At 44.9% G+C, this 16320-nt stretch overlaps 1 long non-coding RNA gene across 1 annotated transcript; it reads left to right on the top strand.

Annotated features, from left to right (window-relative positions):
- The first annotated feature begins 35 nt into the window (after window positions 1–35).
- On the top strand, window positions 36–12769 carry LOC140704388 (uncharacterized). The gene is made up of 2 exons (XR_012083564.2): window positions 36–161; window positions 12630–12769. It is a non-coding gene; the product is annotated as an uncharacterized LOC140704388 (long non-coding RNA).
- The last annotated feature ends 3551 nt before the right edge of the window (window positions 12770–16320 follow it).

Genomic DNA, 16320 nt, shown 5'->3' with positions numbered 1-16320 from the left:
CTCTCCCTCCTCTGTGTAAGCGCAATGCGGAGTAGGAAGAAAGTCCCAAGCAAGTACTAATAACGTCACTTGGGTACAGTACGTTCCTAATCATTGCCTAGGGGCAAAGTTTGCCGGAGTGCCTTCCTCACTGTTAATTGCGACTGTCGGCCTGCAAACAGGTAACTTGGCAAGCTTGCCCTGGATCTTCAGGGTGATTAAACTTCCTGGTTTTGTTTGATGACAAATAACTGATAACGATACTGACGTGTCCCTTGCCTTTGTGTGCCGGCTGACACGGAGGAGGAGGAGGAGGAGGAGGAGGAGGAGGAGGACTGCCCTTCTCATGACCACGGTATCTCCAATGATAAGTCACTGGATCACTGTCAGCAACCTTAACTCTCTTATCTGTAGCCCATTCAAGTGTTCTAAGCTCTTGGCCCACACTGTTCCAGAAATCCTTTCAGCAACACTTGGAAGGAAGGCTAGGAGGAGTACTGTAGTATGTAATGTCACACTAAGAACATGAAACTGAATGTGTGGGAGACTTACCATTCTGAGACTCGCTGAAGCAAAATTGCAGCCAGGGACGCCCTTCACGGATTGCTGCCTTGTCGTGGCGAAGGGGCTTGAGCAACTCAGAGAAGCTATGGGCTATGCCGTACAGGGCCACCCAAGATGGACAGGTCATAGTGGAGAGTTCCGACTAAACGCAATCCACCTGGGGTAGGAACCGGCAATTCCACTCCAGTATCTTTGCCAAGAAAGTCCCATGACCAGAAACAAAAGGCTAAAAGATATGACGCTGGAAGATGGGACCCTCAGGTCAGAAGGCGTCCAACATGCTACTGAGGAAGAGCGGAGGACAAGTACAAGTAGCTCCAGAGCTAATGAAGTGGTTGGGCCAAAGCCGAAAGGACGCTCAGCTGTGGACGTGCCTGGAAGTGAAAGGAAAGTTCGATGCTGCAAAGAAAAATACTGCATAGGAACCTGGAATGTAAGATCTATGAACCTTGGTAAGCTGGAGGTGGTCAAACAGGAGATGGCAAGAATAAACATTGACATCCTGGGCATCAGTGAACTAAAATGGACAGGACTGGGCGAATTCAACGCAGATGACTATCATGTTTACTATTGTGGGCAAGAATCCCGTAGAAGGAATGGAGTAGCCCTCATAGTCAACAAAAGAGTGGGAAAAGCTGTACTGGGATAGAATCTCAAAAATGATAGAATGATGTCAATACGAATCCAAGGCAGACCTTTCAACATCACAATAATCCAAGTTTATGCACCAACCTCCATTGCTGAGGAGACTGAAATTGAACAATTCTATGAAGATTTACAACACCTTCTAGAACTGACACCAAAGAAAGATGTTCTTCTCATTCTAGGGGACTGGAATGCCAAGGTAGGGAGTCAAGAGATAAAAGGAACAACAGGGAAGTTTGGCCTTGGAGTTCAAAACGAAGCAGGGCAAAGGCTAATAGAGTTTTGTCAAGAGAACAAACTGGTCATCACAAACACTCTTTTCCAACAACACAAGAGGCGACTCTACACATGGAAATCACCAGATGGGCAACATCGAAATCAGATTGATTATATTCTCTGCAGCCAAAGATGGAGAAGCTCTATACAGTCAGCAAAAACAAGACCTGGAGCTGATTGTGGCTCTGATCATCAGCTTCTCATAGCAAAATTTAGGCTTAAACTGAAGAGAGTAGGAAAAACCACTGGGCTACTCAGGTATAATCTAAACCAAATCCCTTATGAATACACAGTGGAAGTGAAGAACAGATTTAAGGAACTAGATTTGGTGGACAGAGTGCCTGAAGAACTTTGGATAGAGGCTCGAAACATTGTACAGGAAGCAGCAACAAAAACCATACCAAAGAAAGGGAAATGCAAGAAAGCAAAGTGGCTGTCCAATGAGGCCTTACAAATAGCAGAGAGGAGAAGGGAAACAAAATGCAGGGGAGATAGGGAAAGTTACAGAAAATGTAATGCAGACTTCCAAAGAATAGCAAGGAGAGACAAGAGGGCATTCTTAAATGAACAATGCAAAGAAATAGAGGAAAATAACAGAAAAGGAAAAACCAGAGATCTGTTCAGGAAAATTGGAGATATTAGAGGAACATTTTATGCAAAGATGGGCATGATAAAGGACAAAAATGGGAGGGACCTAACAGAAGCAGAAGACATCAAGAAGAGGTGGCAAGAATACACAGAGGAATTATACCAGAAAGATTTGGATATCCCGGACAACCCAGACCATGTAGTTGCTGACCTTGAGCCAGACATCCTGGAGAGTGAAGTCAAGTGGGCCTTAGAAAGCCTGGCTAACAACAAGGCCAGTGGAGGTGATGGCAGTCCAGTGGAACTATTTAAAATCTTAAAAGATGATGCTGTTAAGGTGCTACTTTCAATATGCCAGCAAGTCTGGAAAACTCAACAGTGGCCAGAGGACTGGAAAAGATCAGTCTACATTCCAATCCCAAAGAAGGGCAGTGCCAAAGAATGCTCCAACTACCGGACAATTGCACTCATTTCACATGCTAGCAAGGTTATGCTCAAAATCCTACAAGGTAGGTGTGACAAACCCAGACCTACTGGGATCTATCACACAGTTACTAAGCTGCCACCAACCATTCCCTATAATAAGTCACACAGACCAGGGATGGATTTTTAAACAACAAAAGAATAAGGTTTATTTTAAATACAAACAGGGTAAATAAAACAATCAGGTGAATAGGATAAAGTAACGTGGCTTAGTTGCACTCATACACACACACAGTTTGGTTCACCTAGAACCTTAACTTAAAGCACAGACCCTGAACCTATCAGTTCTGGCTACCAGCAGACACCTGAACCTATCAGGTTGGTACTCTGACACACAGTAGTACCCTGTCTGACACACAGACTCCCACAACAGCTTCTTCTTCCCAGCTGCTGCTTCGTCACAACCCAGTGTCTCTCAGCATCTCTCTTAGTGTGTTCTGCCTCACCACACAGGCATCACATATTTATACAGTACAGCCCCTCCTCCTGATGTCCCGCCTTCCACTCCCCATAGGATGGAACTTTCCCTCCAAACCCATGACAGACAGGTAACATCAGTGCTGTTATGTAACACCTCCCCTCTTTAAAAGTTGTTTTGTAGGGGGAAAGCTAAAAGTGCTTTTCACCAAAAAACAACCTGCATAAAATACACAACAACATTTATACATACCATATAATACTTACATATACTTACACTCCAAGTTAACCATAGCAAATATGCATTTAAACATTTTACCATATACAGTACATCAATTTACCTTTATTAATACCAACCAAATTCAAAACCAGGTACATTTTAACTTTTTGTTTTCATTATATACATATAGTCCATGTTCTTACGCCGTCTTCAGTCTTCAGGTCTTCTTGATAAGGCGTCAGCAACACAGTTCACTGACCCTCTGACCACCTTCACTTCAAAGTCATAGTCCTGTAAGTTCAAAGCCCACCTCATAAGTTTGCTATTGTGGGTTTTCATTGTCTTTAACCATTGCAATGGTGAATGGTCAGTACACAGAACAAAATGTCTTCCCCAGATGTAAGGCTTGGCCTTCTGGATCGCGTAGACTATGGCCAAACACTCCTTCTCCACGGTTGCCAAATGTCTCTCACCTTTTTGAAGTTTCCTACTCAGGTAGGACACTGGATGCTGGTCACCATTCTCATCCTCCTGGCACAGAACTGCTCCTACCCCGCTGTTAGACGCATCGGTGTAGATGATGAACTCCCGGTCGAAGTCTGGAGCACGCAGGACAGGATAGTTGATTAACGCCTCCTTCAACCTCTGGAACGCCGCCTCACAGTCGCTGGTCCACGGGATGCTGTCATCAGTCTTCTTCCTCGTCAGATCGGTCAGCGGAGCCGCAATCTCGCCAAACCTCGGGATGAACTTTCTGTAGTAGCCCACCAACCCAAGAAATGATTTGACTTTTTTCTTGGTGTTGGGTCTGGGCCAATCACGAACAGCTTCTATTTTGGCCTCCAGGGGTTTTATCACTCCTCCCCCTACCTTGTGACCCAAGTATTTTCTTTCTGGGATACCCAGCTGCAGTTTGCTCTCTCTGCAGAGCCTAGGCCAAAGCACTTCCTCCCCTGGGTTAAAGCGCCTCTCCCTGCCTTCCTGGTCATCCCAAGCTTTCTTTCTGACCTTTTGAGCTGGCAGGGTCTCTGCTGCTAGCTCTAGGTTTCTCCTTAGGTCATTCATCAAGGTGTCTATGTAAGTCACAACGTCTTGTGGGTCACCCTGGGCGATCTGCCCCCAACCCTGCTCGATCAAATCAAGGGGCCCCTTCACCCCTTTCCCAAATAAAAGTTCAAATGGACTGAACCCGGTACTGGCTTGTGGCACTGATCGATAAGCAACCAAAAGGGATTGCAGCTTCTGGTCCCAATTGTTTGGATTCTCTGCCAAGAAAGCCCTAATCATGCGCATTAGAGTCCCATTGAACTTCTCAGTTACCCCATCACTTTCAGGATGATAGGCAGTGGCTTCCCTGAGCTTAATTCCACAGATTTGCCATAAGCGTTTCATGAGCTTTGACGTGAACGATGTGCCCAAATCTGTGATTATCTCTGAGGCAAATCCCATCCTGGACATGTACCCCACCAAAGCATCGGCCACTGTGTTAGTTTCGATGTTTGTCAAGGGTATGGCTTCAGGATACCTTGTGGCATGGTCCACAATTGTTAGAATGAACCTATTCCCCCTCTTTGTGGCCTTGGGCAAAGGTCCCACAATATCCACCCCTATGCATTTGAACGGAGTGTCAACCACAGGCAAAGGGCACAACTTTGCTTTGGTCCTGTCGCGGTTATTCCCCTGCCTTTGACACACATCACATTGTTTACAGAACTCCCTGATCTGCTTCCCTATGTCAGGCCAGTAGAAATTCTGTGTGATTCTCTGCTGTGTTTTGTTCACTCCTAAGTGTGTAGCAAACATGTCAGAGTGACCTCTCTGTAAGATCATGGGGCGATACTTTTCAGGTACCACCAGCTGACTTCTGATCCCATCTCCCCCTTTTGAGATATTTCTCAGGGTTTCTCTATATAAAATCCCCTTTTTCTCCAGAAATCTCACTGGGGTTTCAGGTGTTAGTTGCGCGTCAGTCACCTGTTCAAAACACTTTTGGAGAGTGGCGTCTGCCTTCTGCTCCTGTCCAAATCTGCTGTCTGTGGTTAAGGTTTCCACCACAGCTTCTGAACTCCCCTCTGCCTCCGTCTCTGGCTCATCATTACCCCCCTGAACTGTCCCTGTGGTGGCTTGTGAGCGTGTAATCACTAGCACCCGTTTCACATGTTCAGCCAGGTCATTTCCCACGAGCACGGCTGCTGGCAGAGTCGATGAAATCGCTATCCGCCAATCTCCCCTCCAGCCTTGAAAGTTGACAGGTACCTCTGCTACTGGCAGAGAGATTACCTGCCCCTCAATACCTGCTACCTTTATGCTCTCATTTGGGATTATAAACTCCCGAGGAATAATATCTGGATGGCACAGGGTTACCTGGGAACAAGTGTCCCGCAGCCCCCTATACTGACGGTCAAGTATTCCTACGTCCACCCCGGCTGTCTCAAACAACTGAGAATCTGTTTTTACCAGCAAGCAGCGCTTTACCTCCCCAAGAGGACCATTTTCCTCAGCCTGATCAGCAGAGGTAGCTGTTCCAGACTGAGTAGTCATGGCAACAGGCTCCCTCTGTGACAATGAGCTTTGCTCTTTCTGGACACAGAACACAGCTTTTGGCTTGGTCCCACTAGAATTCTGAGGCACCATTCCTTTTAGCTGCTTTAATTTCTCACACTCTGAGATCAGATGACCCTTTCCCTGACAGAAATAGCATTTTCTAGTGTATTTGGATTCTCTCTCCTCTTGTTTCGGTTTTCCCTCCAAATTCTGAGGGCTTGGTTTCATGCCTGAGGGCTTCCCTTCACCATGGGCCCCTCCCCCTTGCTGGCTTTTCCCTGGTCCCTGAGAGTACTTGCTGTAGGTTTCTTTGGGTTTACCTACAGATTTCCCCTCACCCAAGGGCTTTCTTATTTGGGAGATAAAATCCGCGATTTCTGCGGCTGCTGCCACAGATTTCGGTTTCCTTTCCCTCACCTGGAATTTCAATTCCCCATGCAGAACTGAATAGAACTGTTCCAGGGCTATCAAGTCTTTAAGCTGTTCATAGGTCTCTGTTCCCTCCTGCGACAGCCATTTCTCAAGCAGCCTCACCAATTGGGCCCCCACTTGGGTAAAAGTCTGTTCTGGCTTCTTGGTGAGGGACCTGAACCTTTGTCTCAGCTGCTCTGCATTTATCCCATGTCTGGCAAACACCAGTTTTTTAAACTCTGCAAAATCTTTCATCCGTTCCTCAGGCATCTCGGCATAAACCTCAGCCAGGCTACCACTGATTAAAGATCGCATGATGGTCATCTTCTCAGTTTCCCTCACTGAGAAGTCCACAAACGCTCTTTCCACTAAGGAAAAGAACACCTCAGGACAATCTCCCTTGTGGTACACAGGGAATTTCTTCAGGTCAGCCTTAGACAGTTGGCCTCCCTCAGAATCCCTATTATTATTATTGTTCTGGTTCATCAGTTCCAGTTTTCTTAATTCAAACGCCATTCTTTCTTTTTCCAGAGCAATTCTCTCTCTCTCCCTCTCCATTTCCATTCTTTCTCTCTCTCTCTCTAATTCAAATTGCCGCTGTTTCTCTCTTTCCCTTTCCTCCATTTCCCTCACCCTCAGTTCATGCTGTTGGGCTATGAGTATTTTTCTGAGTTCTGGGTCTTGCTCTCCTGTGCTGTCACCTTGCACTGAGCCAAATTCATCCTCAGAACCTTGGTCAATCTGGGGGTCTTTCACTTCACTCATGTCTGCTACTTGGCTTCGAGTCAAGGGCATAATCCCCCCTCAGAACAGGCTGCTTTAAAAAGTCAAGCCTCAAAATAAAACGACCACTTTTTTCCTTTTTGCCTCAGAACCAGCTCTCCCCAGAGATTGCTGCTGTTCTTCAGCACTAAATTTGCAACAGTATCGAGTCAGAGCCTACCCCCCTCTGCTGGGCCTCTCAGCTGGCAAGCTAGCTCACTGTTGCTACGCAGTTTTGCCTCAGCGTTTTCCCGCCAAAATCAGGCTGCCTCAGAGCACCTTAATCTAAGTCTCCCCAGTTGGCACGTTCTTCTACTAGTGCACCTCCCCGTGAGGTACACCTAGAAGATTACCTACGCGCCTCAGACTGTCCCTGACTAGACCCCCCTTGCTCTGGGCACACTTGCCAAGGCTTTGCTGGACCGCTGGACAACTGGACCAGTCGTATCCCACACGCTGGACACCAATCAATGTGACAAACCCAGACCTACTGGGATCTATCACACAGTTACTAAGCTGCCACCAACCATTCCCTATAATAAGTCACACAGACCAGGGATGGATTTTTAAACAACAAAAGAATAAGGTTTATTTTAAATACAAACAGGGTAAATAAAACAATCAGGTGAATAGGATAAAGTAACGTGGCTTAGTTGCACTCATACACACACACAGTTTGGTTCACCTAGAACCTTAACTTAAAGCACAGACCCTGAACCTATCAGTTCTGGCTACCAGCAGACACCTGAACCTATCAGGTTGGTACTCTGACACACAGTAGTACCCTGTCTGACACACAGACTCCCACAACAGCTTCTTCTTCCCAGCTGCTGCTTCGTCACAACCCAGTGTCTCTCAGCATCTCTCTTAGTGTGTTCTGCCTCACCACACAGGCATCACATATTTATACAGTACAGCCCCTCCTCCTGATGTCCCGCCTTCCACTCCCCATAGGATGGAACTTTCCCTCCAAACCCATGACAGACAGGTAACATCAGTGCAGAAGACATCAAGAAGAGGTGGCAAGAATACACAGAGGAATTATACCAGAAAGATTTGGATATCCCGGACAACCCAGACCATGTAGTTGCTGACCTTGAGCCAGACATCCTGGAGAGTGAAGTCAAGTGGGCCTTAGAAAGCCTGGCTAACAACAAGGCCAGTGGAGGTGATGGCAGTCCAGTGGAACTATTTAAAATCTTAAAAGATGATGCTGTTAAGGTGCTACTTTCAATATGCCAGCAAGTCTGGAAAACTCAACAGTGGCCAGAGGACTGGAAAAGATCAGTCTACATTCCAATCCCAAAGAAGGGCAGTGCCAAAGAATGCTCCAACTACCGGACAATTGCACTCATTTCACATGCTAGCAAGGTTATGCTCAAAATCCTACAAGGTAGGCTTCAGCAATATGTGGACCGAGAACTTCCAGAAGTACAAGCAGGATCCCGAAGGGGCAGAGGAACTCGAGACCAAATTGCTAATATGCGCTGGATTATGGAGAAAGCCAGAGAGTTCCAGAAAAACATCTACTTCTGCTTCATTGATTATGCAAAAGCCTTTGACTGTGTGGACCACAGCAAACTATGGCAAGTCCTTAAAGAAATGGGCGTGCCTGACCACCTTATCCATCTCCTGAGAAACCTATATGTGGGACAGGAAGCAACAGTTAGAACTGGATATGGAACAACTGATTGGTTCAAAATTGGGAAAGGAGTACGACAAGGCTGTATATTGTCCCCCTGCTTATTCAATTTATATGCAGAATACATCATGCGGAAGGCTGGACTGGAGGAATCCCAAGCTGGAATTAAGATCGCCGGAAGAAATATCAACAACCTCCGATATGCAGATGATACCACTCTGATGGCAGAAAGTGAGGAGGAATTAAAGAACCTTGTAATGAGGGTGAAAGAGGAGAGTGCAAAAAACGACGCCACATACAAATGCTCTTTGGGAACCTGTATTAACAGTCAGTGCTGGAATGACAATTGTACAGCAGGACAAGGCAAAGAGGCGGTCCCGAAAGCAGCAAAACCGGGGAGCTGGACAGGGGACAGATTGCAGTTCTTTTCAGTGTGGAAGGGATTGTCACTCTCGAATTGGCCTTCTCAGCCTCACTAGATGCTGTTCCAAGACCTCTATGCAGAGCACGTTACCATAGTCTCTAGAGCAGTGATGGTGAACCTTTTTGAGCCCAAGTGCCCAAACTGCAACACAAAATCAACTTATTTATTTCAGAGTGCCAATATTGGAATTAAAACCTGAATGCTGAAGTTTTAGTTTAGGAAAAACAACAACTGCTCCTGCACTGCAAGGGTTAAATGCTTGTTTCTTTGCTATGGGCGGGATTAACAAATAAATACTTACTGGTCCTCCAATCCGCCATTGGGCTAGATTGGTAATGGTCGCCATAGCACCCCTCTGCTGGACCACTGCAGCAGCAGAGGGGAATGCCAAAATCCAGGATCGGATGACAGATAAGTATTTCTCTATGGCGATTTATGGCTCGTGTGCCCACAGAGAGGGCTCTGTGTGCCAGCTGTGGCACGCGTGCCTTAGGTTCACCATCACTGGCCTAGTGGTTCAGGTGTCTATGAATGCAAGCCTTGATTTCTCTCAGTTTGAGAGCCCTAGTTGTGTTTTTCGTTTTCATTGTGGCCTAAGGCACTGAATTTTCTGTTGACTTACTAGACAGAGAAGCTTCCTATATTCTTGCTTCAATGGGCAAAATCCTGACCTGTGCATCATTCATAACTGTTATACTGAGAATACATGTTTTCATGACTGTTGTTTGCAGTGGTACAAAAGGCCAGATCCAGAAGCACACTCCTGTGCCTGCTTACCTAGCAGCATGTTCCATTCAGCTCATTTGGACTCTGAGGAGACATGTTTAGGTTTGCAAATGTCTAGCAACAAAGCAAGTTCTTCCAGCAAATTGGTCAGTGTGAATTTTCCTCAGGTATTGAGCCCCAGGAACAAGACAGTTGGGTCTCCTGCCTGCAAGATCAGCTATAATGAAAATACAGGCATGCAAAGCACAGGGACTTGTATTAATTTATTGTCCAAACTCTTATTAATTATTGGTAGGTTTATCCTTACTTTCCAAATTTAATCATTATCTACTAAGAGTCAAAGAGTAGTGTTGTTTAGGGATTTAGCTTGTCCACTGGAAGGCTAAAATTGAGGGGAGAACAGAAGCACCCCTGCAACGCTTCCAGTAGTTCCATGCCTCCTCCCCCACACCTTCGCCATCTTTAAAATACAGTGATGCCTCGCATAGCGATCGCTCTGTATAGCGATGAAATCGCTTTGCGATGGACTTTTTGCCATTGCAAGAGCGATCGCTTTGCGATGGTCCCTATGGGGAAAATTCGCTTTGCGATGATCGCAGGGAAGCAATCATCGCAAAGCCCCCATTTGCGCACAGCTGATTGGTGGTTTCAAAATGGCCGCCGGGAAAACAAAATGGCCACCCGCTGTTTTACCTCGCTTTAGAGGCACCAAAAATGGCCGCCCCTATGGAGGATCTTCGCTTTAAGGTTAGTTTTTAGCCCATAGGAACGCATTGAAGGGGTTTCATTGCATTTCTATGGGCTTTTTAAAATCGCTTAGCAATGAAATCGCTTAGCAGCGATTTTTGCTGCACGGATTAACATCGCTAAGCGAGGCACCACTGTATTTAGAATTAAGTGTGCTTTCCTCCTTTATCAGTTATTTTCTATTCTGCTCTATTTTGTTGTTGCTGCTGTTGTTGTTGCCTGCATATTTCATTTTAATTCAAAACTAGCACCGGTGCTCCTCCTTGCATGATTTAGGAGCCCTCAAATCTCTCATGCTTCCCGCTGCTTCTTCTCATCTACTGAGGCATACCTGTTCTTGGCTCATCTACCCATAGACCCGTCCAGTGACCCAGTCTTCCTCTCCACTCAGCTGTTGTGATTCTTTTTTCCTCCTCCGGAATTCCCAACAATTACCCTTTCTCTTTCTCTCTTCTCTTTCTTTTCTCTCCCACCTCACTTTCCCTCCTTGCAGGTCTATCCTGGGGCTAATTCAGATTTTCACTCTGCTCACTCGTCTCCCACCAGACCACAAGGTGTTTTCTCTTTTTCAACATTTGGAAGAGTTCTGTTGTAGTCATGTCCAGGATGATGGTTTCTACTCACCTAAGGATGACCAGGAGACTGGAAACCAAGCCCTATGAGGAAATACTGAAAGATCTGAAAATGTTTAGCCTTGAAAAAGGGGACAGAGGACAGATATGATAGCACTTTTTAAATACCTGAAAGGCAATTGTACTGAGGAGAGGCAGGATCTGTTCTCACTCATTCCAGACTTCAAGAAACATGATAAAAGGCCCAAATTACAGGAAGCCGGATTTAGGCTGAATATAGAGAAACACTTCTTAACTGTTAGAGTTGTATGACATTGGAACCAGTTACCTTGGCAAGTGGTGATGTGTTTCAAACACTTAGGTTTTTTTTTTTTTTTAAACGGGCTCCTTATAATAGCTTTTTCATGGCAAGGGCAAGAAAAAAATGTCCAAAAATAGGCCAAAGGGAAAAAAAAACACCACACACCAAAAACCCCAAAAGGATCAAAGGCTGCATTGTGTGACTGTGCCCATCCTTATTCATTTATTACTTTCATTTTTCCCCTTTGCTCAGGGCTTACAGAAGTTCCTTTTCATGCAAATGCTGGAAGATAACTTTTTGGAACACCAGCCTACAATCCAACACGGGGAGATTTAACAATCAGAGGGATTGGAGACATGATACATTTATAGGCCACTAATACATTTTTAAAAAAAAATCATGTAAAATGCAATTTTTTGTGGGTGAATCAAATGATCAGAAGGACTGTTGACATCATCTTCAGGACTCAGCCAATCCCGAAGGTGCTGGTGCTGCTGCTGCTGCCTTGGGAACCCAACCCCTTTTCTCCTGGGTCTTTGTCACCTCACAGGGGCCCCACCTCTCTGCTGGCAGATAAAAGGGGCTTGTTGGGCAGGGCAGGAGACCAGAAGGGAGGCCTGTGGCCAGAGGGCAGTGCGGCAGAGAGAGTGGCAGTGGCTGGAGGGGACCCAGCCCTTCTGCCCAAGACAAGTTCTCTCCCAAAAGCAGAGGAACTTGCTAAGTGGACTTGGGAGTTAACAGCATGAGGCTGGCAGAGATCCCGTGGCTTGAAGCTGGCTGATGTTGGCGATGGACCGGGGGAGGGAAGTCGGTAGACATTGGCAGACAGAAGCTGGTGGAATCTGCCTGTGGAAGCTGGCTGAGGCCTCAAGGCGCAGGCTGGCAGAGGTTGGCGGATGAAGCCGTGGTGGACGTTAGCCTCCTGAAACCAGCTTGGGAAGCTTGGTGGATATCGGTGGATGGAAGCCTGGACGTGTGTGTAAATGGCTGGTGGAGTGAAGGTGTGTGTGTGTCAGGGGGGGCGGCTGGTTTGTGCCTGTGTGTGTAAGAATGTGTGTGTGAATGGGCTGGCTGGCGTTCCGTGGGGATGTCGCCGGGGCATGATTGTGACCCAAGCATTCAGGAGCTGGCGGAGGCTGGCTTCAGAAGCGGAGTGGAAGAGATGAATGGGTGGCTATTCCTGGTGGAAGCCAGTGGATGCTGGCAGGCGGAACTTCGGGATGAAGTTGCCAGAACATTGGTTAGTGGATACACCTAGGTTGAAGCCATTTGACGGCCATGGACGATCTCGCTGCTTAGTTGTTTCTCTTTCTCTCTTTCTGTTGCAGGGCCCAAAGCTTCCTCTTTCCCAGAGGGATGTGAGGGAGCAGAAGGCAGGCATCCTGCTGGAGCTGAACAAGGCTGTTGCCTCCAATGAGGATACCCATTTAGCCTCTTTTCCAAAACCAATAAAAGTATTTTTCTGGAATGGTTTTGAAGTGTTGTCTTGTTTGTCAGGGGCTGTCATGGGATTATCTTCCCCATCCCCTCATTATATCTGGGGGCCAATGCCTGAGGTGGGTCTTTGTGAAGTCATGGTGTGGGGCCCTGTGATGTCACATGAATTGGGAACATATTTCTCCATGCATGTGTGAACGAGTGAGCTAGGCATTGTGGGTTCCCTGTCTGAGCTCCTCAGCAAGTATATAATGTGTCATGTTGGACAGACACAGGAAGCCAGTGAGCCCTGGTGCCATTCCGAGAGGGTTGGAGATGGGTACCCAAACACTATGGCCACCCCATAACAATAAACGATACTCATTCCTTCCCTTCTGCCACGGCTCCTCACATTTGTTTGCCTGGCCTGAATATTAAGGGGAGCTGAAGCCATTTCCTGGCACAGCAGCTCATTCTCTGAGACCTGGCAAGCCTCATCTTCATCATCAAGACCAGTGGTTCTTAACCTTTTTGAAAGAAATGCCCCCTTGAGCCATTGAGGAAGTTATCATCGCCCCCCCCCATGGTGATTTTCTTTCTTTCTTTCTTTCTTTCTTTCTTTCTTTCTTTCTTTCTTTCTTTCTTTCTTTCTTTCTTTCTTTCTTTCTTTCTTTCTTTCTTTCTTTCTTTATTTATTTATTTATTTATTTATTTATTTATTTATTTATTTATTTATTTATTTATATATTTAAGACACTTAAATCCAATGACCCCTGAAAACAAAATTCAATTCCAAGAAAATGAAATGCCCCCAAAAAGTAACATTTAATAATTTAGTTGCAAGCGAATTTTAAGACACAAAAAGAAATACAGCATAAAAAGGGCATAAAAACAAACCGCAATGCAGGAACTAAAAATTTCAAGACAAAAACTCTGAAACTAAATTAAGATTGGAGGAAAATATATATTCATGCACATTGTAAAAAGGCTGCAGCCATCTTCACAGGTTTGGCTTGCTCCAGTGCCCCCCTACCGCCCCCTTCTGCTCCAGTGCCCCCACACCGCCCCTTTTCGTTCTACTGCCCCCCTGAAAAATGAAATCGCCCCCTGGGGGACATTATCGCCCATGTTAAGAACCACTGATCAAGACCACGAACACCCCATGGACACTTCCTTGCAGACTACAAGTGGGGAGAAAATTTGGCCACTTCAAAAAAGTTTATAGTCCAACCCAGTGATGGTGAACCTTTTTAAGCCTAAGTGCCCAAACTGCAACACAAAATCAACTTATTTATTTCAGAGTGCCAATACTGCAATTAAAACCCGAATATTGACGTTTTAGTTTAGAAAAAACAACTGCTCCTGCACTGCAAGGGTTAAATGTTTGTTTGTTTGTTTGATATGGGCGGTATTAGAAAAAATAACTGCTCCTGCACTACAAGGGTTAAATGCTTGTTTGTTTGCTATCAGCGGGATTAACAAATACTTACTGGTCCTCCAATCTGCCATTGGGTTAGATTGGTAATGGTCGCCATTGCACCCCTCTGCTGGGCCACTGCAGCAGCAGTAGGGAGTGCCGAAATCCAGGATCGAAGGACGGGTAAGTATTTCTCTATGGCGACTTAAGGCTCATGTACCCAAAGAGAGGGCTCTGTGTGCCAGCTGTGGCACACGTGCTTTAGGTTCGCCATTACTGCTCTAGAGACTGAATGATGCCTATACATCATGCTGTATAGAGTTGGTGTTACATATTCACAGAGTTGCCCTTTTGGAAATAAGCAGGGTGAAAAAATTTCTCAGATTTCTTGAATTATTTATTTTCCAGTATCACCAAAGCTACCAACATGAATTTGACCCAACTCCGGGAGGCATTGGAAGACAGGAGGGCCTGGCGTGCTCTGGTCCAAGGGGTCATGAAGAGTTGGACACGACTTAACGACTAAACAACAAAGCGTTAAAAGTTCTGATTCTATCACCTGGAAACTGCTCAAAGGCCAGATGTGATATCACTCACCTAAACAGATCTGGTCTTTTGGCAGGAAAGCACTATCAGAAGCTAATATATCAGTAGTCTTGCCTGTTCAAGCAAAGCAATAGAGCTATATGTGATTTGATTACCTCATCATAGAATTTGATGAGCCTGTTAGATCTACTATATCAGCAAGTAAAGTGATGTAAGTTTCAGCAAACAAGCTGCTGCTCATAAGCAGATTTATTCCTGCTATCTTATCTCTTTTGCTCAGAAACAGACAGGAAGATGGACTTAAATTAGCTGATAATTTCTACTTGTTTATTACTGTTCCAGAGAATGTTCTGAACTTGTAGAACCCTTTGATGAGCTGTGTATTTTTTTTAGAAAAAGAAATGTTTCCAATTTGGGGCTTGGCTATATTGCTTATTTGGGTCGGGATAATGTGGGCTAAATTGAGTTGGTAGAGCTTCCATATGCAATGCGGTGCAATCTTTGCATCCACATGGTATAGCAACCTTATTTGGTCCACCTATTAAAAAAAACTTTTAAAAAGCCAATTAGAAAATTAAAACTTCCCTTTTCTGCTCTGAGGAGCACAGGGAAGAAGCTTTTTTTTAAAGAGCCAATTAGGGCAACACAGATGCACTGTAATAATAATAATAATAATAATAATAATAATAATAATAATAATAATAATAATAATAATAATAATAATAATAATAATAATAATAATAATAATAATAATAACAATAATAATAACAATAATAATAATTTATTGTCATTGTAAGTATATACACAGTATACCCATACAACGAAATTCACAGACACCCAGAGACCAGACACATGCACACACATAAAATTCCGCAAACACTCCCCACCCACTAAAAAACCACCCACTAAAAATACAAACATCTACACCACAGGGCAAGTAACACAGTCCAACTAATTATTCACTACTGGTGGTCTTTAAGCTCATTATTAATTGCAATTATAGCTCTGGAATAAAAAACTATTGAGAAAACGTGTGGTCCGAGTCTTAATTGTTCTATATCTTCTGCCAGATGGTAACAGTTCAAAAAAGTTATAAGCAGGATGGGAAGAGTCTCTCAGGATGCTGTGTGACTTCCTTAGACAGCAGGATGTGAAGATGTCATCCAGGGTTGGTAGCTGGAGCCCGATGATATTCTGGGCAATTTTAATGGTTCTCTGTAGAGCTTTTTTGTCCGCTACAGAGCTACTCCCAAACCATGCCAGAATGCCATAGGTTAGGACACTCTCAATGGTGCTACGATAGTATGACAGAAGTAAATGCTGAGATAAATTTAACTTCTCAGGAAATACAGCCTGTTCTGTGCCTTCTTCATTAGCATATTGACATTTATAGTCCATGAGAGGTCCTCTGAGATGTAAGTACCCAGAAATTTAAAACTACCAACTCTCTCCACTTCCTCACCATTTATGTCCAGTGGTAAATGTACATTTCTCTTCCTCCTAAAATCAATTATGAGTTCTTTAGTTTTTTTGATGTTAAGTGTGAGATGATTTTCTTTACACCAAAGTATCAACCTTAGTACTTCCTTTCTATAAGCAGACTCATTGTTCTTATTTATGAGCCCCACCACTGTCGTATC

Source organism: Pogona vitticeps, chromosome 2 (genome assembly GCF_051106095.1).
Source record: "Pogona vitticeps strain Pit_001003342236 chromosome 2, PviZW2.1, whole genome shotgun sequence".
In the NCBI taxonomy this organism is placed as follows: Eukaryota; Metazoa; Chordata; class Lepidosauria; order Squamata; family Agamidae; genus Pogona; species Pogona vitticeps.
Note: the sequence above shows the minus strand (reverse complement) of the source record. Positions and strands in the feature narration are given on the sequence as shown.